At 35.0% G+C, this 26,071-nt stretch overlaps 1 pseudogene; it reads left to right on the top strand.

Moving 5' to 3' along the window:
* LOC149773795 (dual oxidase 1-like) overlaps positions 1–26,071 on the top strand; it is a 96,128-nt pseudogene that overhangs the window by 49,402 nt on the left and 20,655 nt on the right.

Here is a 26,071-nt window from a genome sequence, read left to right on the forward strand (position 1 = left end):
GAACAAAAGTGACCTTGATCTTAACTATAACTCTATCGCAAACTAACATAAATCATCTAATTTAACTGATACAGGTGTTGGTTGGTTTGTTCAAAGATGCTCTGATAAACAAATATTTGACTCCGTAAATAACAATCTTGAAAACTATTAAAACATTGGTGGTACACGTTGATAATAAATGAATAGCTTTTGAACATGGTTTCATGAGAAGGAACACTACTGAAACGGATTCAAACAGTAGATAATGTAGATTATCACACTGTTTCAAGCACGCAGCTATTCAACACTGTTTTAGATGTAAATGTGAAGAAATGTACTAAACCCCCAATAGAGAAGAGAGAAAACAGATGGGAACAAAGAATATAACAAATACATCGTTGACCTATTACAATAAGCGAGGTCAAAATTAACAGCCATGTATATGCCTTAGACACAGAAAAATAGGAGATATATTAGGCAAGGATATCACTATGGAATTTCAAGTATGGAATTCCTCTGTCAGCTTGAACAATGCATTCGTTGGATAATTAAAGACATTGGTTAATAAAATCACACAATCACTGACTTGAAGAAATTGTTTTTTCCTAATTGTAATAATTCGTCAGGCTTGCAGATGAAAATTTATTTGGCCAATATAAACACATAATAGGACAGAATAAAAGCAGGTAGATGTTACTAAAAGATCGTTAAAAGCTATGAAAACCACTTTTAATTTATCTATTATAGATTTCCCTGATGCAATCAAAACTTTAAAGATATTAATTTGCCCAGTGTTACAAAAATGTAAATGTGAAAACTTAACAGAAGATTAAACGAGCGTGAAAAGCTCAGAACAATTTATAACAATGGTTTACAATGGACATGGATGCATCAAGTGGTATGTTTCATACAGAAGAATCCGAAATAAACGGAGCGTATTCATATTCACAACTAAATTAATCACAGAAATGGTGTAAAATAATATCGCGTTCTCTGATAGATTTCGAACACTAAAACAGGAAATCGGTAAGCGAAAAGGGTGTTTGATGAGAAAACACATTGAAACCTAACAATATTTTGTTTACGATTTTTGATGTGCACACCGCCTGCTGGATCCAGACGGTGTTGTTTCAAGTGTGTATGTAAGAGACGAACATTAAGTTGTCACCACGACAATAGCTGCTAATGAATAAAAATAGAAGAAATGGCTGCTAGACGTTTTTCAGCATGGAACTACAGACATGAATTTAGTTAACGTGCATTATTTTAAGAATCCTCCATCCTGTAATGCGGACTTTCTTCACATTGCTGACTTCCAGTAACAGTTGTTTTAGTAGATTACTATGCCAGTCAAGTCTGAAACGGCTTCGACACAATTATTTCCAAGTTTCTATGTTGAACCACTAAAACATCTGGCCTTTTAAATTGACATTTCCATTGAATTATAAGTAAACAGCGAATATCCTGTTTACTCCTTAAGCGTGTAAAATGATAGTGAAGCGAATTCTATATTGTAAATGAATAAACAACATTACAGCAAAAATGGAATAATGCTTCAATAATTTGAATGAAAAACAGACTAATAACTCAGCCGTCACGATAGAAAACCTATGAAGTCTGCAACAGGAACAATGGTTGAAGGAATACCAGCAAATCTTCGATCATGCATAAGTAACCAACCATTCAAAATTCTTGATCCGGATTTAACTGTACAGGAGACAAATAGGCATGAATAACCTTAAGACAATGTACAGAGAAAAACAGCAGAGTGAAATGAAAATAGAACAAAGACACTTGATTATTGGAGTGAACGACTGAAACAAATCAAGTTCCATTACAAATACGTGTCATGCTCAAAATCAATACAAAGTTCTCATTCAAATATTTCAAGGCATTTAAAACAATTGAAGTCTGATATGTTAACTATATTTAAAAATAGGTTGTTGGTGTATCGGTCAACAGGTAGCAGAAGAAATTTTGGATGCCCAGAGACCGGGATGTCCTTCAATATCCCTGTGCCCACGGGACATGAGTATGACCCGGAAAGAAAAGGAAGCATTGAGATGCCGGTACAACGAACGAAATTTGACCAGCGAACTGGACCCTCACCTAATAGCCCCAGGCAACAGGTATATCTTTTAGCTTGCTTCAAACTTTAAATTAGTTACTGAAATCAATTTCTGCACGGACACTTCTTGTGAGCATGACATAAATAAATCAAAATGTATGGTGAATATTGATGCAATTTGAGTAACACAGTAAATGTATCGACTCCCCAGTATTGTGATATGTGAGATACAATATGAGAAGAAAAAAATGTATAAATGGATATTTTTCTACAATCCTTAACTTTTCTATATAGATAAAGATTTTGGACTTTCAGGACTAATTGCATCGTGCTGATGCATGTATTTTAAGTATTTTATAATTTGCTAAATAATTGTATTCAACATTTTTATAATGACTGGAGAATATGTTTAGAGATAAATAAAAATCGATGTTTCCTACCCTCGTCAGAAAGTGTTCGTAGATTATCAGCTTAATTATGTTTATCATGTTATGTGTTGCATTAAAATATTCTCATGTCACGAAAGCTATTACTGGAAAATGAAAGAGGATCTTACCCTTAATGTATATACTGATTGCAAATCGTCTTCATGTCTATCAATAAGAGATATTGATATACGTCTCTACGTTCAAATATTTGCCTCGCATTATCCGACTCACAAGGTACAAGCGTACCAAAATAGACAATCGATCAGTCTTTTATTGATTCAACGTCTTACAATAAATATTAATGAGATTGGTAATTTTCCAAGTTGAACGAGATCACCCCGTACCTTGACGGTGGGCTGTTTTACGGGACAGCTAAGGCCTGGACGGACGCACTCCGAGAATTTAAGGGCGGCCACTTAAGGGGACGGCTAGCAGCCCTGGATACTAATGCTGATATTATGGATAGTTTTCCCGCCCTAAACAACATCCGTCTGCCATTTGCAAATCCTCCTCCTCCTCCCCGGGAACACGTTCTCAAACCCGTCAGAAGGTTTTGGAGTAAGTAACCATATGCCTTAAAATAAGACACCCCTCTTACCACCACTAAAAGACTCATCCTGAATTTTTCCTTTCCGTTTGTCCTTTATTTATAACGTCCGTGCGCACCATGTAATCAGATCTTAATCAATTAGCACTTCACAGATATATGACTTCAATTTTGGTTGATATGCTCTATGCCATTGACATCACATGCTTAAAAGTTTGCAATTTATAAATGATAAGCAATTTTGTAAGGATGATATCCCAAAACCATCCTTCTGCAAGCAAACATAATTTAGCAGACACTTAACTTTTTCCCATTAATGTAGATCTTGTATTTTTGGAACACTGTTTCCATGGGTAAGTGTATATGGCAACCTTCTTTGCATGAATACATATAAATTTACCCCACTTTCGAGTGCATATATGAATACAAGAAACGACATGAGATCTTTGAGCCATTGATGTCAATTGCATATCTTGTGTGTATTTGTGTGTGTGCTATTTAAATTTAGATGTTTGGTCTGCAGTAAGGGCATACCGTATGTATTTTACCATCTTCAATCAAGTTGCGACATTGTTTCATTACTATGAAAAATAAATTATACTTGATATCATAGAGATACCTCTTGTAACATATCACATACAAAAGTTTTACTCTGGGAAAAGGGGCGAAATAATGCTAAAACCGTCCATAATGTTTAATATTAATTGAGGCTCTCTGGAGACAAGGGCAATTTAACATTAATCATTGAAAATGACATACCCATTATCCCTAGAATTGGAATTTGGTTTTCAATATAAAATGACACTCTCTAGTAATCGGAATTCCAGCTATAAACTTCAACGGATTTCACATTAATATGGCCCTTTTCGGCAAAAGGATTTGAACATGACATATCCATTTTGAAATATATGTAGGGGCATGGCAAATGTTAAAAAGAAGTTGCATGAACAGCACCTACACTTACTAACCAACACCTCTTATAAACTGACCAAACCCAGTCATCTGCTCACCAACACCTTCATCTACTAAACAACGAAGAAAGTACTAACAAATGCAAACAAACATCCATGTTAAGGATAGGCGTGATTATAGACATGCACACAAGCATCCCTGCAAACGCTAGCAGTCCTAACACATTCATAACAGGATAGTAATGGTAACATATACACAAAAACAACAATGAAAGGGAAGGAGTGCTTAAGATACACATACACAGCAATGAAAATAGTAGGCGTTCTCATGTTGATATAAGCAAAGATAATATCATACTGTCACCAGAGAGTAAGAGTGTTTACACACTACAGACATCTTAGGGAGTTTAAGTTTAAATTCCAAAGGACATGAATTCTATAACAAAATTAGGTTTAATATTAAGGTGGTCATCTGAGGACAAACGGAATTGAACACTAAATATACATGTTGAAATAGTTATAGGGTCATGGGGAAATATAATGTTAAAACTAATTTGAGTGACTAAAAAATGCATATACTAATTAACTCGCTGATTGGACTGACCAGAATCTATTCATCTAGCGACCAACACCTACACTTACTAGCCAACGAAAAGGCAATGAATACTAATACAACCGTACATGTAAATAATGTGTGTCTATACAAATGTGCATGAAATTGTATGAATAGGATAGGAACACTCACACATGCTGAGCACAAACATCCATGCAAACTTTAAGAGTCCTAGCATATACACTAAACATACTATCACCTCTCTAAACGATAGTAGTTCTCATACATACAAACATGCATGAAAAGGGTAGGATATCAAAAACATTATATTTTGTTTCTGAAAAGGATAGCAGTACATACACAAATTATCATGCAAATGGTGGGCGTGCTTCAGGATACTTACATACATGAAACACACTACTATACGGTCACACATAAGAGGGTAAGAAGGCTTACATACTAATAACATTTATGGAAGTTTGTGTTTTCGTTCTAAAAGAGATAAGAAATTATGAAATCATGGATATTTACGTATTATACCTCTCTTCCCAATAGATATCGGCAGCCCTGAAAATGACCCTTTGTTGTTGTTTTGGGTAGTTGATGTCATCGATATCAGAATAAATGTTTCTCCTGGCCCATTTCGACAGCAGCTGCACATCGGACTGCAGTCAGTCCATCTGCCGCAAAAAGAGGAGTCTAACATTTGGACCATCTGCCGATATCTCCTAATTTTCCAATTGAGAGGTAAGGGAATATTCTGACTGCTGCTGCTGCCATTGTTGCACTTGATGTAAGAGATATTCCATTTTTTATCTTCTTGTTACCTCAACCTTTGTTGGACGTTTTTCCAAGCTCGGTTGACTCGTGAAAATTCCCTCTTCCGCTTCTCCCAGTCGATTTCCTTTTCCTCCGCCTAAATCCTCGGTATCGCCTATGTTGCCATAGGTCCGTACGCTGTTTTGAAGGCTACAATATCCCTCTTCAGGGTACTTTGGCTCGGATAGCACTTCGTTTTCGCCACCCGTCCCAAGAAGTGTTCCACTCTATTCTACAGGCACGTGACTTTACTCAACTTCCCAACCTGATAGTGCTATCTGGTCATTTTATTTTTCCTGATTGGTCGAAGAAATATAGCAAGACGTATTGTTTATTATACTTTAAGCGCGAACATAAATGAAAGAAAAAACTCAGTGGAGACGCGATGGTGAAAAAAAAAATATCCTCTTATAAATTAAAATGCTGTCAGATGTAAGAAAGGAAAGAACGTGTACTGGTTTTTAAAAACAACCTAATACAGTTAAATCCATTTATCCAAGCAAACTTTTCTCAAGTAAGCCCCGCTAACGCAATAAACGAATGAAGAGGGGAGATAATGTACAACTGATAAATACTCAAAACTCTTAAAGATGAACATGTTTACAATTCTGACAACGTTGTTGAGTACGACTAGACTTCGAATGATTTATTACAATGTCCTTTTCTATTGGCGAACACGACGCTTTTGACCTAAAAAATAAAGTTGGGATTAATTTGCATTAAAAACAACATTTCTACTTTTTGATCATTTATGGAGAAATCACCGTCCAAAGCCAGTTAGTTTATATACTAATGATAATCCAAAACTGGATATATAAACAAAAACATGCCATATTGCCCACACCCCATCAAATCGAATCCTAGTGAGCTCACGTTATTGAACTGAGTGGATACAACATACGGAATATGATATCGTCTTCGAGAGGAGATAAGCCATAGAAATCAAAATATTCCACGCTGTAGTTGTTGAGAAGTAAACGGCTACAGAATGGGCTCTGGGCAACGGCCGTCGTCCATATTAATGACATAATCTCGAACGTCTCTATGGTTTCGATGAGGAAGCTGATCTTTAACACACACCAATGGATTCTAAGAAGCTCTCTAGGAGCTGTGAGTCAGAAGCTAATGTAGTACCTAGGTATGTATAGTCTCGCACAAAAATAGTACTGAATTCACACTTTACTTTTTGTTCAGAAAGATCTATTAAGTAAGTCGATAAACGAAAGTCACAGTGTTTTGCTACAGGAGGGCTTCGATGCGTGTAATCTCCAAGGAAATCAATGGATGTTGGAAATGGTCAGTCTTTAGCCCATTGTTTCATGATTGTTACATCTGCAGTGAGCATCCATTCTTCTTCCAGATACGCTTCCAACGTTTTTTAAACTTATCATCAAACATTGGTCGTGTTACACTTAAACAGAACGATAGATTTGACACATTTACCATTGTTCTCGGGCCAGGAGCGTGATTTTTTTAACCAAGAGGCTAGATAAACTGCAGCTTAAATCTTGTTTGCAATCTGGCCGTCGTGACGTTTTGGGTATGCTTTTGCCCCCTTCCTTTTCTTCTGATGTGCTGTGTGTATGTTGCAGTTAATGTTCTGTTTTAATAGTTTATGATGCCTTTTCTCTGACTATTGATTTCCAGTATTCGGCATGCAAGATAACGTTCACCATGAATTTGGTGCTACACTGATTACAGAAGTCAAGGTATTGAGACCTAAATATCCACGAATAGTTTTGGTCTGTCATAGTCTTTCTCGAGAATCAGCATTATTATGCAATTCAGATAAAAGTGTTTAAAAAATGTTGAAATTCATTTGTTGATTGAGTTTCACGTGCGTTTCTACAAATTACTTTATATGAGATATCGCAACTACAACGGTAAGCTACGAAATCTCTCTTCTAAAGTATTCATGGGGATAATATTATGCACCCACCAAAGGAAGGTAGTAATAGCACGGAGATCGTCTTGCATTTTCAAGGTAAGCTGCATTTTGTACTTCCATACTTTAATGTCACACCACAACTGATACACGATGGTAGATTAGATTTCCTTCTCTCACGTAGATAAACCCATGTTGGGTCCTTCCATATATTTATGCCATTTCCCTTTAAGCAGTTGGAATCAAACTAGCCAAACAAAGCCAAACGTAGCATGTATTTGTCTTTAATGTGTGATTCTCAATGACACTGAAGTATCCAGGGTGATATGTACGAGAATGCCACCCATAGATGGGCACGCGTAGGGCATACCTTTCGGTGGTAGAGTAACAAGATCGTGCTACATGTGCTAATGTCTTACGATGAGGCAACTATCGTGCCACAAGACACACCATTATTCTGGTCGCATAGCTCAGCATCGTACTCGACTTCAGTGAACGTGGAGATAGTGGGTCTATCACATTGCTTCTATGTGTAAGTCATTATTCTTTTCTGAAGTCTCTGGACACAATCATATTTTTGTCTTAAAACTTATACCCGAGGTCGGTACTTTTACTGTGCTGTTTTATGTTCGGAAGACGCTCTTTTCTCATAGACAGTCTGCTAAACGTTTACTGACAATTTGACGAATTGACAAATGTACAATTTAGAAACAATGGTAAGAGCTGTTAAAAGTCAATTACAACAGCTGACAAAACTCATTCCAGTAAAGAAATTAAAAAATAAAAAGATAAAATTGAGCGAAGAAAGTGAATTTTGTGATGTGTTGTACATTTCTTTGTGATTGTTATTGTCGCGAATATTCCAAAACTTAGGTGTATCCATGTCTTAATCTTTTGTCTTTCCTTTCCTTAGCATTTATGGGTTTTTCACATACTCATACTTTTGCGATGGGATTTGTTATGTCTGCTCTGGCAAATTCCCTGTTCCGTTTGTGTTTTTTTGAAACCCATGGACTTGTCATCATTAGATGTAACTGCGATAAATCTTCCAACGCCTAAGTCCTACGGCTGACGCCGTAGTAGTCGTCGTGACTGTTGTCGCTGCTGTCTTTTCAGTGGCGGTCATCGATGTAGTCATGCAAGTTTTAGAATTCTAGAACTGTAAGGGTCTCTTATTATAGGATAGTGAAGGTTAATTCCTCTTGTGTTTCGTCAATGAAGTTTCGTATATTTTTCTCAAGTGTTTTAACTCTGTCCAATTGTCCTGTTTTTTTTTTTGTTGTTTTTTTTTTTTTCATTTTATTCCAGTACAACATTATCCAGCTGTTTCTTCTGTTAATGTAAACTATATCAAATCTCAATAACGGATAAAGAAGTGAAGGTGGCACCGGTACAATACTTGGAAAGATCAGAAGTCGCAAAACGCCAAATCAAAATGGAATAACACTCTCTACAGCACATGTATCTGTACTTTAATTCCATTGCCGGCAAACCCTAATCATAAAGTCTTCATTGAAGCCATGTTAAGCTTATTCACCCTTGTAAATTGTAGGTACACTCATGTATAGATTTCAAGTACAGATCATGACCCAAACACCTAACACACTTAATTTTTCCCATCTTACATTATTAAACCCTTATTCCTGAGTATGTCTTGAAAATTTCTTAAGTTAAGAAATTAAGGAGGGTCCATTGTACGAAATTTATCCCTGCTACTGCAAGGTCCCGTGAATACTATGCACGCTAATTCTGCTTCTAGTAACTAGCTAATTATTCTTTTTGAGAAATATCTTCCAAACACCGTCTCCCCATAATTAAACAAATCACTCAACTCTAACAAAGCTAGGTGTGTGTTTGTGTGTGTGATTTGGATTTGTAACGTAGCTTTAACACTTTTTTATTCATATCGCTACGATGTCTGCAGTGTAGCAGTTTATAGTGATGTTTAGCTGATGTTTAGCTGTTTAGATGTTTAGCACTGGGGCATCATGCCGCAGACGTGTAGCATGATGTCTCACCCGGTCACATTATCCTGACACCAGGCAGACCAATCCTAACACTAAGCTCTTTATGCTGAGCGCCTAGCGAGGCAGCTGTTTGTACCATTTTTGTAAGTCTTTGGTATGACTAGGCAGGGGATCAAAGAGGACATATTCTAGGTTTGTTACAGTTATAAAGTACTTTGTGCCAACAATACAATGCATATGCTAAAGCAAGAGGTACTGTGATATTTAATTAAGGACTTATTTCCTTATTTAATCTTTTCCACTAGAATGAGACTACTTTCTTAAGTGCCTAACATGTCGATATGTGAAATATGTAATTATTAAAATTACATTCTTATCAAATAGATTTTATCTTTCATTTTGATCTTTTATATTTTTATCATTATGAGTCAGTTTGTCTTTTTCTGATGTATAAGCACGTATGAACGCCAAATTTTTCAGGGCTTGGAAATCCAAGGGGCAACGAAAATCCTTTGCTTTTGTCATTTGGAGTTCTGTGGTTTCGATGGCATAATTATATGGCCCATAATATTGCAACAAAAGCTTCCCGATTACACAGATGAAGAAGTTTTCAACGAAGCCAGGAAGTTTGTCACCTCACATCACCAGGTGAGATAACACCACATGACTCTGTTGATGTCAACCATCTCATACAATAACATGCTTCCAATGTTATCTTACAAAATAAATACGTGGCTTAGTTTCAGAACAAATTGAGTTTCTAATGGAAACATTCATTTATATTCACACCGATTACATGTATAGCTTTCAAACGAAATGTAAAAATTAAAAAAGGAAGGAAAGCTTTTTCTATTCAAACAGATAACAAATTAGATAAACAGATAGCTAATAAAGATTTCCTCTCCAATTTATTTCGCATTGTCTTTCCCGGATAATTGTGCTCAGGTGTGTAAAATGCATTTTTGAAAAAACTCCATCATCCTACGTTGAGTAAGTAAATTTTGTAAAACTTGATGACGAATTTGCTTTCCCACTTTCATTAGTTTATTCTTTTCTTCGACGAAAGCTATTAAATTTAACATCAACGTACATATTCCAGCTGTAAATGTTGTAATTGCATGTTTGTCACTAAGGAACTACATACGTAAAGAAAGTGGAACAAACCATAACACTTAACTTTTGTCCACCATAGAGAATTGTAATGTACGACTGGCTTCCATTGTGGTTAGGACTCTATGAATTGGGAAAACCCACCCATGAAATTCCACGCCACAATTTGAGTGATCCAAAGAGTGAGTAAACAACCATAGCCATCTCAGTGGTATGCCATTCATCGATATATCATTTTCCTGGGTTCTCAGATATCGTATGTTCTTGTCTAACTTAGTATTTAGACATGTAAGTTCTAGATCTGACGGTGGGAGCCACACCTTAAGATCCTTGTTAAAGGAGGCTTCGTGTTTCTTACTTGTAAACGTCATCAAAAGAATTTACAGGGATGTCTTAAAGACAGTATATGTCTTGCATTCAAAAACCTGAAAAAGAAATGACAATGCACGTTTGACTGGCATTTGTCAGTTTCGTTGATTTTGATTGTGATTTTCTTCTGTTAGTTATTAGTCTTGTTTTAAGTTTTAAAGAAAGGCTTTCTTTTCCAGTGTAATCCTTGCGTACAATATCAATATTTTGCAAATTAAGTATTTATCTGGCAGATATATGAGTGTACTTTTTTCTTCTAAATTCAATGGTCATCTTGATTTTCTTATTTCAACATATCTTCCTGATTTGACATTTAAAAAGGTTGAAACTTCTTCTAGAGATTCAAACGACAGCATCGGGGTGGAAAAACGATACTTGAAGGAATGTATACCTATAAATTAATACCGATGTCCACCCAGGTATTAAACATTCTGACGTTTTCATTTGTTCGTAAGAAAAAAGATGCTCTCTCTAAATGGAATAATGCGTGTCAAAAAGAATTCCAACATATCTTCCCATTTGTAAAGGAGAAGACCCAATATGATGAGAATTCATCCTCGAAAAAACATAATTTTAACTCCAAAAATTAATTTAGACAAGACAAAATCTTGAACAAAATTTTGCATAAATTTTTCTGAATTTTCCAAGCATGCCATAGGATTGAGATTGCACGTTTGATCTTAGCTCAGATCAAGCATAAAATGATTCATTTGGCTGAAATGAAGTTTTCTGGGATTAGGAGGGGGAATATGTTTCCACTTCAAAGGAATATTTACAACATAGCACATGGAATTACTCCCACCAGCATTGTCAGAAAACCAACTACTGAATTTGTTTATTTCAACACTAGTTTTGTTCCCACATTTTTATTTAACTAAATTTTACTTATTTCAGATTCATATGACCCACAGGTACATCCGGGTATTTCCCAGGAGGTTCAGACAGCGGCATTGAGATTTGGACACACCCTGGTGATGCCAGGCTCGTGGAAAAGGTACTTAACTTAAGTACATTGTATGCACACCTGCCTCATTCATCTAGCACGGCGCTTGATAACAAAAAGAGGTGTCAACAATTTGCAAAATCAAGAGACTGTGGGTAGGATGGGAGATGGGGCTGAGATTACAAACGGGGTAGATGAGTGGGTATTTGTGAGACTATACGTATTATAACATAATTAGCTTCACCCGAAGGAACTGTTCTGTAGGTTTGTCTGGTAAGATATATATCCACGCCGATGATGAAGGATAGTTCCCAAGGGAGAAGAAAATATGGTGAAACCGCGTAATTTCAACCATAGCATTTGCGAATTATTAATGGTATTGTCGTCCACCGTTCACTGAAATAAGCAATACAATCAAAAACATGGAACACTGTTATATGTACTAAATGTTACATTTGATACAAGTACAAGAGACTGCTCTCTGCTCTTTGAAAACTACATTGCTCTGTCATGACATGATAAACTTATAACGTAAAAGTGTCTATGAACTCTACTGCAATGGTAAGTACCCAATGAATATAATGTAGATACTTACCTGAGATTCTACTTCTACTTTGGGATCATATGTCAAGTATAGACTTAATTAATTAAACATTGGATCCTAAACGTGTTCAAGCAATAAGGTTAAAGCAATGCCTCGTATCAAAACGTGAAATTCTCTTCTTCGCATAAAATAATCCTTTGATATTTTGTTATGACTCGGTTCTTGTCACGAATGTTTCTAAATGTGTTGTCTCATGCGTTTTGTTTTTTTAATACAAGAATGAACCGAAATGTTTGATACAAATAAGCATATTCGTCAGTATTGATTGGAACAATTTTTGTAAAAAAAAGAAAAAAAAACACTATTCACTCAAATATTGCTAGTTTGCTTACTGTCTATTTCATATTTAGCGCGCAATAACTTTTGGCAATAGGTCCGTTTTCCATGTTGGCCATGCTATAAGGGTGGTCTATGTATTAGAGCACTTATTGTTTTTCTGGCATTTTATTTATTTTCCAGTTTAACGTAAAGATTCCTTCCTTCCTTCCTTCCTTCCTTCATTCATTATGCATTTTCTACGACGTGTACTGTCCATATTAACATGTAAGTCGAGTCCAATGCAAGCAACTTAGACCGATTGTACCATAATTGTCTTCAGTGCCATCGGTACACGTAATTACTAATCATCATTCTCGATAACCTCTGTTCAAGAAGTAAAATTAACAATGCATGTTACATTATTTGACATTATCAAAAGGTTATTCAAGCTGCACACGTGGCCTAAAATAAACAAAAGCTAAGCTGATCTAACGACAACCGGACAACTGGATTCAGTGCTAGAATGATAATCATTCACTGTTATCTGAACTCGTGGATAGTAAAAGAGGTTTTAACAAAATATATTCATATTCACCAATACAAAACGTGGTGTCATTAGAGCGAGTCAAACCATAAGAAATTGTGTTTTTGTTATATTAAAGGGAGGACTTTTTTTTTCTTTCGGAGGGTGATTGTTTCAAATTTTTTTGCCTTCGTTGGTTTCCCACTTCGTCCATTTTGGGAGGAAATAAAACATAAGGCTTTCGGTACACAAAAGGAATGTAGGTCAGTGTTTTGCTATCTGCATGTCCTGAATCGTGCGCGATGTAGAAGCATAATGTTTGAGTAGACACTGTAATGGGGCTTTTGTTTATATTTTGGAGAATCTCTCATAAGGTGATTGCGTGTCTACTTAACGTTAAAGTCAATTCTGGTGAAGCATGCATTTACCGGTAGGGTAGTACAGGATGAGGGTACCTGTTGTACGTTAATATGGTGCAAAATGTTCCTTGGCCGTAATGAATAAGAATATAATTAGAAATGTTACAATTGATATACTACTACCTGTAAATCTTCATTTCTCCTTTTTATAACATTTGTTTGGCCCCCTAGAGTTTTCTCGGCGTGACCTGGTAGCTATCAACATCCAACGCGCGCGAGATCATGGACTATCTGACTATAACACAATCCGGGAGGCATACGGGTTACCTAGGAGACAAACTTGGGAGGAAATAAACACTTCCATGTATAATGGGAGCTTCTATATGCAAGGGGTACTTATCTAGTTTTGTTAGGCATAATTTAAGATAGTAATTGACAAGTGTGATAGTTATAGAACAATGTAATTGGATATGTTCACTGTTTAAGCATAACTATATTGGCATTTTGTATTGTCTTTAGTGCATTAAATCTAGATTGTAGTGTACCGATATAAGTTCTAAGGTGGTGTCATTAGTTTATTCATTTTAATGTATTCTAAGTAAAATAACATCGTAAAGAATTAATACAGCAATGACACACCATTGTACTCTGCCAAAATTATGTTGACAATAACAAAGACATTTTAATTTTGAAGTAATCTTGTATAACATTTCCAGCCAATCGAAAGCTTGCGTCGGGTGTACGGAAATGCATCAAAACCGGATAACGTGGACATATTTCCAAGGTCTTTGTTGGAGACAACCCCGTTGGTATTGGGGAAACTTTTCGTACTAGCACCCTAGACCAGTTCCTGAGGATCAGAAATGGTTATAGATTTTGGTTTGAAAACATCAAGAACGGGTAAGATTTATTGTATCACTTGTGTCGATATAGTGCTGTTAAACCAATGTAGAAAAATGCTTATTTCACTGTTATAAATGAAATTTGCAAATTATCTTTATTGTTAAAAGACATACGTCGTACATTTCCATTATTGACTGATTATTGATGTAAAGATAGAATATCAGACTATCAGACTTGAGTCTTTTAAACTGTAAGTCTGAATCTTGGCCATCAGTTTATTGTTTTAGACTTCACACCTTTCTGAGATGTCTGTGCATGGCCGTAACCTTTGCAAAATTTGTACGAAACATACACACTTTAATGAAAGAAGTGATTATGTCAACTTAACTGACCATTTTGGTGTCATTAATTTTGAAAAGCAAAGTGATACACTTTCGTTTTCAAAAAGTAGATTGCTTATCAAATGTCTTTCTCGCCAATTAGGCGTTGTTCTCGTAATGTACTGTCACGAGATTATTTACCAGTGAACCACGAACCGTCTCACAATATCGCCGTATAGTTTTCCTTACCGTTTTATTTTATTATATATATATATATATATATATATATATATATATATATATATATATATATATATATATATATATATATATATATATATATATATTGGCGTTTCTTAACTTTTCTGTTTAGCATCACATATGACCGCTCGCAACCATTCCACATTCTTTACTGTCGCTGAGGATATCGTGTGCCATTTTGTAACCACTCATTGTAGTTTGAATCTGCTATCGTTACTTACGCATACCCTTTTGTTTACTCGACAATTTCCGTGTTGCTATAGACGTTCCTTCTACTATATTACGTTCTATCCGCTGTTTGTTTGTATTACAATACTAATCTGAATAATAATAGTTCATGTTAATTAGAGCCTCGTTCAATGAAGATGGCGTAAGTAATAATATAATGCCGTTCGTCTTGTCCGTTACTCAAACATTTAGGCTTCCTGACTTTGCTTTCCACAACGTACATTTATCAAGGTTTGCTCTATTGAAACCCAATTTAGCTTACTGCTTGTTATTTATGAACCCCAGATCGAATTTGATTTCCAACTTCTAACGACATCATCTACAGAGGTCAAATACAAGACTGTTTGACCTTCTGGCTTGTGTTTCCTCAGCATTATTTTAACAAAGACGGACTTTCTGGCTTGTATTTCTTCAGTATTGTTATAACCAAGACTGAACTTCTGGCTTTTGTTTCCTCAGCATGATTGTAACTCATATTGTTGAATGTCAGCTAAACTTAGCATGCAGCTGTATATCGTTGAGATCTTAAAGGAATTTTATTTTGAATATTCCACATGATCTTTTGGAATAGTTATACTTTTGTATTGAGTTTATTCATATTATTGGATTATCTTTTCTATGTTTACTAAGATTTATTCATATCTTTGGATTACCTTCGTTTTCTTCACTAAGGTTTATTCATATCTTTGGATTTCCGTTGCTATCTTTCCTAAGGTTTACTCATATCTTTGGATTCCCTTTGCTATCTTTGCTAAGATTTATTCAAGTATTTGGATTACCTTTGCTATCTTTACTATGGTTTACTTATATATTTGGATTTCCTTTGCTATCTTTCATCAGGTTTACTCATATCTTTGGATTTCCTTTGCTATCTTTCCTAAGGTTTACTCATATGTTTGGATTTCCTTTGGTTTCTTTACTAAGGTTTGCTCATATATTTGGATTACCTTTGCTATATTTACTAAGTTTTACTCATGTATTTGATTATCTTTGCTATCAGGGGCCCCGAGTGACCGAGTGGTCTAAAGCACTGACCGTTATGGATCACTGCCGTCTCATCTCTGCCTGTGTGGATTTATTGTTGATGTTGTTGTTGTTGTCAGGTTCAACGCCATTTTTCAGCACACGATAGGCTATACATGGCGGCCAGTATTAATGGTGGAGGAAGAACCCGGGAAAACCCCCGGAAAGAACCACCGACCCACGAGAAGCTACTGGCAAGCTTTCTCACATACCCACATTGGCCGAATCCGAGACTCGAATTGCGAGTCTCGGGCTCGGCAAATTTAGGTACGTGAGAAAGCTTGCCAGTAGCTTCTCGTTGTGTCGGTGGTTCTTTCCGGGGTTTCCCGGGTTCTTCCTCCACCATTTATACTGGCCGCCATATAATGCCAATCGTGTGGTGGAAAATGGCGTTAAACCCTACAACAATAACAACAACCTTTGTTATCTTTCCTAAAGTTTACTCATATCTTTTGATTATCTTATGTAGCCATGCTTAGATGTGATCGTATTTGGTTTGTATTGCATACTTTAAAAGAAATGTTGGATTTTCGCCTAATTTATTGCACCTGAAACACTTATACACCTATCATTCCACATACTCATCTGGATAAATTATGTTACTTGATTACCGACTCTCCTAACTTTTATTTCTCACCACATGTCCCCTGTTTGAGGACATAGCAAATAAATTGAAATCATTCGATCTCTTAGCTATGCATACACCAAAAGAGGCATTTGCTTAAAATATCACATGTTTACTAAACGTTGTCATCTCTACGTCTCATGCCGACCATAAAATAATCATCCTTTTATTCTCAGGCTATTCACAGAAGAGAAAATAGAAGAAATAAGGAATGTTACCATTTATGACATAGTAACCAAGGTGACGCGTATTGCACCCAACAATATACAACGGAACCCGTTCTTATTAACGGATAGTGAGTACTGACATAAGACGAGGATTTATATTATTATCCTTGAATCGTCAGCTTCAACATATTTAGAAGTTTCCACTGTATGTTCATACAAGCTACAATTAGTGAAGCGTACAGTGTATGTGTGTGTGTGTGTGTGTGTGTGTGTGTGTGTGTGTGTGTGTGTGTGTGTGTGTGTGATTTTGGATTTATAACGTAGCTTTAAAAAATTTTCAGTCATCTCGCTACGATGTCTGCAGTGTGGCAGTATATAGTGATGTCTAGCACTGGGCATCATGCCGCGGACATGTAGCATGATGTTCAACCCAGTCACTGTATCCTGACACCAGGCCGACCAGTCCTCACACTAAACTCTTAATGCTAAGCGTCTAGCGCGGGAGCCAATAGTACCATTTATCTAACTTTCTGGTATGACTTGACCATGGTTCAAACTCGCGACGTCCGCATCCGAAATGCACAGATATCGTGTACTTTAAATCGATACATACTTGACAAATACTAACGTTCTGGGTGTAAAATATTGAATAGATGTTTTGCGCTTCACAGTTTGTGTAAAACTACAATAATGATTTCCTCTGTATTTGTGCAAATAAACTTTTTCAGTTTAGAGTAGTCGGACCAATGATATCTTTTGCAGCCCAATTTCACTTTGAGGCATAAAAAGTCACTGAAAGTTTTAATGGTAATTCAAGTGGTATTAAGCGTTTGGCTTGAATCACTGACATCTAACCTCCGTCAGAGTGAGCTCGAGTCTCGGGCTTGGCCAATGTGGGTATCTGACAAAGGTTGCTAGTATCTTCCCGTGGGTCGATTGTTCTTAACGGGGTTTGATCCTCCACCGGTTATCCTGGCCACTATGTATAGCCTACGTTGCCCTGAGAAACATGTTAAACCCGCAAACAACACATACACACACACACACACACACACTAATGGACACACACATACAAACAACACACACACGCACACACACACATATATGGGCGATTGGAGTGTGATCGGGGAAGACAGGTATTTCCATATGGGTGCATTTTGAGATCGTAGTGGTAGATCCTTATGTACAGATTTGTTTAATTCTACGAGCATGACTGGGTCCTTATCCACTTGTGTTATGACCACAACTGAATAGATTTATCGTTAATCATAAATGTTTTATCGATTCTAAAAGTTGGTCTCATTAATCACTGGGCCAAGATTATGCATGGAGTTGATTGCATACGAGTTTAAACTGTATGGGTCAGCCACATTTGTCGAAATACCGTTATGCTCAGATAATGGATACTTAGCATATTAATAGGCATAGGAATTTAATGTTACTGTCATCCCAGATTGGGAACCTTTTTTGAAACCCTAAGCTGTAGAGCTTTTCCAGATTCTACCCTGGGGTATGTATGTATGTATGTATGCATGTGCGTGTGTGTGTGTTGTTGTTGTGTGTGTATGTATGTATGTATGTATGTATGTATGTATGTATGTATGTATGTATGTATGTATGTGTGTGTGTATGTATGTATGCATGCATGCATGCATGCATGCATGTATATATGTATGTAAGTATGTATGTATGTATGTGTATATATATATGTATGTACGTATGTATGTATGTATGTATGTATGTATGACTTTCTTTATTCCCTCTTAAAAAGAAATTGTATTCGGTTATTTTTCATTATTACACAATAGAGATAGGAACATAGCTTGACATTAATGGATTTACAACACACTAAACATGTAATATATATATATATATATATATATATATATATATATATATATATATATATATATATATATATATATAAAGTAAAGAAAACACAATATCTAAGCATGTGAGTATGTATGTATGTATTTATGTATGTATGCATGTATGTATGTATTCATTTATTCATATATACATCGCAAATAACATGATTTTTTGTAACGTAGGTCCCTGTCCACAGCCCAAACAGCTAGTTGCTGACGGAAATGAGACATTGAATGGAACTGAAGTAATCGAGAAATGCACACTACACTACGACTACTTCTCTGGAAGTGAAGTGTCATTCGCCCTCACCTTTGTTGGACTCGGGTTCTGTATACCGAGTAAGTGAGCGCCGATGTATCACGTTTCATTTAGTTGCTTACTCGCTGTTACCCCCCCCCCCCCATATGAGTGTTAGATTATTTGTTTTTTGGTTGTTATTAGGTTGAGAAAAATAAAACATGTTGATATCTCTTTTGAAATTTCGATTCTTTGTTTCGTTGATAGTTAGCTAAATAGATGGGTGGGTATATATTTAGGTAGGTACTTAACTAGATTAATAGTTATGCTATCAATTGACTAATGTGTCAGCCAGTTATTTAATATGCAGGTAGATCAGCAGCAATTCATCCAGTTAGTTATTTTATTTAGATAGGTTATCAGTCATTCGGTTACTGATTTGTCTGGTCGCATAAGTTCTGGTTGTCATATTTTGGATAGAAAACACGTTATACCGTCGGTTTCCTTCGAGTTTCTCTTACTTGGCATCATTTCTCGCATAAGTAGACAAACTATATACGCCTGCTAAATCTGAGGTTTCTATTTTATTTCATGCAATTGACGAAAGTACTCGTTATATGTGGTTCTTCTGATAGTTTTAGATAATTTATTTGCAGGAACCATGTACGATATAAAGTTGTATCCATAATGTATTTATAGAAATCCGAAAATATATCTCTACCACAAATTCACCTCAGAAGAACAAAAACATACAACAACAACAACAACAACAATAATAATAATAATAATAATAATAATAATAATAATAATAATAATAATAAATTAGTATTAATTTATTATTATTATTATTATTATTATTATTATTATTATTATTATTATTATTATTAATATTGTTATCATTATTATTATAAAACTAGATGAAGGATACTAACGACCAGAAATAGTATTTTGTTGTAACACATTCACATTTATTTTGGATAAATTATTTAACTGTAAATATGTATCTTCCCAAATATGAAACATCTATTTCAGGATTTTACTATTCTAAATTTATTTATTGGACACTTGCATGCTTGTAGATGCAAACTGTACTCTTCCTTTGTTGCCTGTATCAATTATTTTTGGATTTCTTACATTTGATACATCAATTTTATGATATACGTGCAGTTGCTATTGGAGTCCTTATCGTGCTGGCTAAATGTCGTCAGAGGAAGCTGCAGGCCTCAAGACGGGTGTTCCTTAAAAACGACGATGACCCTAACACCTTTCAGTGTAAGAGTGAATTTTATTTCTCCATCACTTATCTAAAGGTTCATTTCAGACTTGCCTTTCACAGCGAAATGCAATTTCCGGTTGTCTGTTCTTTACATCGTTACCGGTCCCTACATAACACTACATATCCCTTATTCAGAAGCTTTCCATAAAAGGTTGCGGATGAATTATGTTATCTTCCACCACCACCACCACCCGCCGACTTCTCATAACACTGTCCCTTCCATCCACATCCGATAAATCAGCCCAATGTATTTGACAATATACTGAAAGATTTATAAAAAATAAGTCTTTTTGGTTCTTACTAAAAATCAAACAACAAACAACAAATATTTATATATAAGAAAAATAAATTAACTCACAAAGCCACTATAGTTCTCACAAACTTACATAGCACACTATACAAAACATGTGGGAGACACAAACACGCACGCACACGCACACAAACAAACACACACACACACACGCCCGAAGTAAGTTATCTAATTCTGTGGTACTTGCAGATTTAAAAGCGAAAAAGACAGTGATATTGAAATCGGCCGCATCGTCAATGTTAGTATGATTATATGCATTAAGGTCATATTAAATTGTATTACGTTTTATACATATTCAACATCTACTTACCCAGTGCAAACCAGACGTCTTCCTAGTCCATTTATAGTTTTATTTCATGAAATAATATCACCATTTCCACCTACTGAGCATCTCCAACGTCTAGCTTGTGCAATAACGATGAACAAAATCTATTTTTATGTTTTTTTGATTGGTGTACGAGAGCAAGACGCCACAAAATAAGTGTGATCTAGTGATTTGTCATTTTGATTTTCAAAACACCCTAATTGAACCTTTGGTTAATGTGCCGCCGTTTTCCTGATTTCTCATTTGTTTCTATTTCTAACTCCAAACTAGAAAATTAATAACTAAATTTAATTACAGCGCCTGATGTATGCAAGCAAGGAGTGTATATATACGCAACAGAAGCTACCAAATATTCAAACATAATTGTTCATAAAGTACTTCATTGTATTAGGCAGTAATCTACCAGAACTATTAGCACAAGCAACGTTCTACCCCTTTATAGACAAAATCTGAAAATACTAGCCCTATCTGGTAAAGAGGAGTGTACTAAATGGTTTCTACGTTCAACTTTGATGATATGCGATAAAATATAAATACTATTTATACAAAACTCATGCTTATGGACTCGAGTGATTACAAGTATATGAATATTCAACAATGTCCTACTGTATGGCTCATAAAAGGACAGTATTTGCTACAGTTTAAACGAAAAAGCATTGATGTCTCTACTCCACCATATGAACAATTATTGACTGATGACGAATGGTTTTCGAAAGATAATTGCTTAATGACCTACAACGTAGAAGAATTCTTGTATATAAAAGTTGCATTAATCTCTCACTTATGCAGTATTACAACAGAACCGGAATTCAAGTGTAAATTTATATATGAAAGGTTCATCTTGGCCTCTAATGGGACAGTACCCAAAGTCATATCATTCCTTGAAAGAAGAACTGATATATATCTGCATTTAGTCAATTATAAACTTATCCATTTATTATCATGTAAACACGGATCAAGCTACAGTACATTTTGAAACAAAGTGTTTATCGTTATATAGTTGTATGTTTGTAGCGTCTCATTGAAAACCTTTTTAATTTTGTTTCTTCTAAAATTCTAGCATATGACTAAACTTTCCTTTTAGGCCAATACGCAATTTCTGTTTTTTCTAATACATGATTATTTATGCTTCAATTTATTTTTATTTGTATTTCACCTTTTTCATAGTGATTGCTGTTTTCGTACGCACTGCTGTATACTCGAGATAATGAAAATCAAATAATGTTCATTCAAGTTTCAAATTAGACTTGGTTTCAATGATTTGGTGGTTATTTTCAGCGTTGACTGTGCTAAGACGGGGCTTTGTCAAGATTTAAGCTAAGTTGTTTATAGGAACTCACATCCATAGAATCTGTATCATTCATTATATATAGTGGCTAATGTATCCATATAGTTTTTTTTAATATGGTCATTGATTTAGTTTAGCTAGGATTAAACTGTAGTATGAATCAGACCATATGTTGAACTTTTTTATGTTTTGTAAATCAGAAGCAGCCAAAGCTGGATTTTCCACAATTATTGACAAGAATTTATCATCAGCAAATACCTTTATAGTGGGTTGAGTTCAGTACAATATAATTATAATAAATTAGAATTAAAAGTTGGTCTGAGTAGATCCTTGACAACTAAAAGCTATGACAATGTGATCATCTGAAATGCAACCTTATATAACATCTTTTGGAGTCCTATCAAAACTATATTTTTTAACCATATCAATAATCTACCACCGATTCCTATCTTTCGTATTTTCTAGAGTATTCTGTCATACTAGAATGTGTCGAAAGTATTATTAATATCATAACATACCACTTAATATGATTGGCTTCAGTGTGTTTCTTGCAAATGTCATTAACAACACCATACAACTGTAAAAGAGCCTATATTTAGGTGTTAAGGCAGATATAACATGATTAATTAGGCTGTTGGTAGTACAATAGTTATACAAATGCAAGGTATACCAATGTTCATCAAGTTACTCACACAATTTAGTAGAGGAACAAGTCCATTACTAAAGATATATTGCAACATCAGAAAGAGACTCAAAAGGCAGGATGATTGAAGTACCGTTGAGAACGTATTGTTCAAAGAAGTATTTGCTGCATCAAGTTGCCTTCATTTCCATATTTAGAATGGCTAATGACTACATCTTGAAAATTTGCCATGCTTCAAATTTTAATTCCACAGTGACAGAATGGACGGGACCTAAAGAAGGTGAAAGAAAAATCAAGGTCAAGTTTAACCTGGACAGAAAGAAGATCCATATCACGGACATTCTCAAGAAGCCGCTACGATTGATAGATTTGCGCCTAAATACAACGACGATTCATATACGTTTATCTGACGACAGACAGAGAACGCTTATATCCGTTCGCGTGAAAGGAGAAATAGATCTGGTAAGATGGTTAAATTCTTCATTTTAATCAAGCAAGCAATTCCATTTTTTATTTATGGGGTAGTTTGAATTTCCTCTTTAACTTGAAATGTAAAGGTTGGGTGGAACAATTTCTCGTGGACCATTCACAAAGACTTTAACTGAAATAACTTAAGCTCACATTTCAAAGACACTGTTCTTTAATCGTCGACAGTACTGGTGTATAGTGACTTGAACGAGACTAATGTTTACAGTTTTACTGGATGATGTTTTTGTTCTTTATGAAATATTTGATAAGTTAAATATACCCCAACTTTCGCGTGTTTCGATAGCACTTATTGTATCTAACTTCAAATGGAAAGCTACATCCAACGGAACTGTCAACTTTCACTTATTTTTTTAAATACTGTTAAGAGGAAATAGTTATGACCGAAAACACTGTTATAAGCACTATTTGTCACAGTGGCATTCAACTATGAATTATAGTAAGTACAATATCACCGTCACTGTTTTTCGAGAGATTTCTGTATATCATAAGACATTAATTGATTGAAATAAGTGTATGCGTTTGCTTATTATATACTGTCACATAACATAATTGTTAAAAGACAAGCAATTTTTCTTTGCAATTTAAATAGACATAATACTATAATGGTGATATAATATGCACATTTTCTTTGTGCCTGGACCTTATTTAAAACCACATTTGTTCATGTTATACTTTGTCACAGAGTTAGCGGTAAGATCACATCATTAAAAACAGATATACTAACTGTGATAAATTGGCAACATTTAATAGGTACAAAATGTATGCTATCTTGAAACTTCAAACTATTGTAGCCACAAGTAAAATAGGTTTGCATATGGACTATTTTAATACATACATTACAGTCATTATATCCTTTACATATTTACTGATCCTTCGATTTGCAGACGAAGGTTACAGTGACAAATTTGTCTGCAAGCTTGAGAAGTTCCTGCAGGAGGTCGGAGTAAGCAGCGAAAGGCTCGGGTTTTCTGAAGCCATGATACTAAAAGACGCAGAAACAAAGCAAACAAGGAAAAAATTACTGGACAATTTTTTCAGAATGGTGTGCTTGCAGGTATGCTTCACAGTCATTTTATTAAGAAAGTTTGTGTCCATTTTATATATTTTCAATTTTCATTTACACAAATTCGTTGTAAGATCAAAGTAACACAGGTAATACCTTTTAGAATGCCACAAGAGAAAACAGAAGAAACAACAACAAATAAATTGAAGAATTCTCTTAATAAATTCCCCTTTCAACTGGGTTACATATTCTGCTTGCTGAATTGAGTTAAACTAAGGAAACATCTACATTTTCTAGCTGATAACGTTTGTTTCATTTATGATAATATCTTCAAGAGATAATGTTTTATGAATTAGAGGAAAATACTTTCACAACGGTTTCGCATGAAATGACTGGACTCGAAAGGAAAATATTACTTACCGCAGGATATATGTAACTTTTGTTTTCTCAAACTTTGTTTCACTAACAATAATCTTAAAGCATTTGAAAATTAATTGTATCACTCTGAATAATTTCTGTTTCAGGCTTGTTATGTTATTGATTTCGAAATCAATATTATTTACTTCAAACTACAAATATAAGTTATGTGGACCTTTCCGTACATACGGTTGCTGTTTTCTATTGTTTTGTAGGAGTCTCAAGAGGAAGTAAACCTTCAATTAGACTCCAAATTAGCCAATGACATCCCAATAACTCAATTAACTCGCACCGAATTCGCCGATGCTCTAGGACTAAGACCCAACTCTACGTTCGTCAGAAACATGTTCCTCATAGCGGATAAAGATAAAAATGGTTTTGTCAGCTTTCAAGAATTCATGGACGTGTTTCTGATACTAGCCAGAGGTAAACACACCTTCTTTTATATCAGCTCCAAAGCTTTTGTCGTATATTTGTATTTGGTATATTTATATTTTGTATATTTATGTTTGGTATATGCCAGTGTTTCGTTTCATACAGAACGTACCTTGTATTACATTTTGATACTTCAATTTATCTTTCATTGCATTATATTAATTATTTATTATCGTATTTCTCATCCCTCTCTAGAAAAGACAATCCGAAATTTAACTAGATGATATAAATGACACATATTAGAAATATATATCAGGGTATGACAAATAGGTCCATGATATTAACATTTTATTTTGTTGAAGTTTATTATTTCAGTTTCAAAAATTGATATTATTCTTAACAGTAGCAGAATTATTTCCCGCAAAATGTTTCGGTTTCCAGCTATGTCAGTTTCCAAGTCGTTTACAAGTATTCAGTTCACGGTAAGTCTGCAATTAGATTGTATTGTTATATATTCTAATACATTTGTTTTGGGATCAATTAAGACATTTTATTGCTTTCTCAGGTAATGCTGAATAGAAGACAAAGTTGTTGTTCAATATGAATGACTTAAGGGGGAGAGGATACTTGACAAAGGCAGACTTCGAAAACATTATAAAGTAGGTCACTTGCATATATACATATACAAATACACAAACGCACACACTTGATTCAATTTACTGCTAAAATAACAGTTTCATAGCTCGATCACTTTCCTTACTCCTTTGTGAAAAACGAAAACTCGCTAGAACCTTTCCATTGACACATTGTCTTTAATATTGCAAAAGAATAGAGGTACCCATATATTACTAGGCATCAGTGACATTTTCAGTCCAAGACTGGTTTGCTTGATATGTCTGAAAGATAAAATACATCCCATTAATGTTACAAGACCTGGACCAATTTCCTTACTTTCGTAATGTTCAGACATAAGTCAGTAAAACGTTCTCAGGAAAATCAATACGAACGAAAATGTAACAAACTCTTCTATCTGATAAAATGAATTCTGC

This window comes from Sinohyriopsis cumingii, unplaced genomic scaffold (assembly GCF_028554795.1).
Source record: "Sinohyriopsis cumingii isolate HCF-2022 unplaced genomic scaffold, ASM2855479v2 utg000553l, whole genome shotgun sequence".
Lineage (NCBI taxonomy): Eukaryota > Metazoa > Mollusca > Bivalvia > Unionida > Unionidae > Sinohyriopsis > Sinohyriopsis cumingii.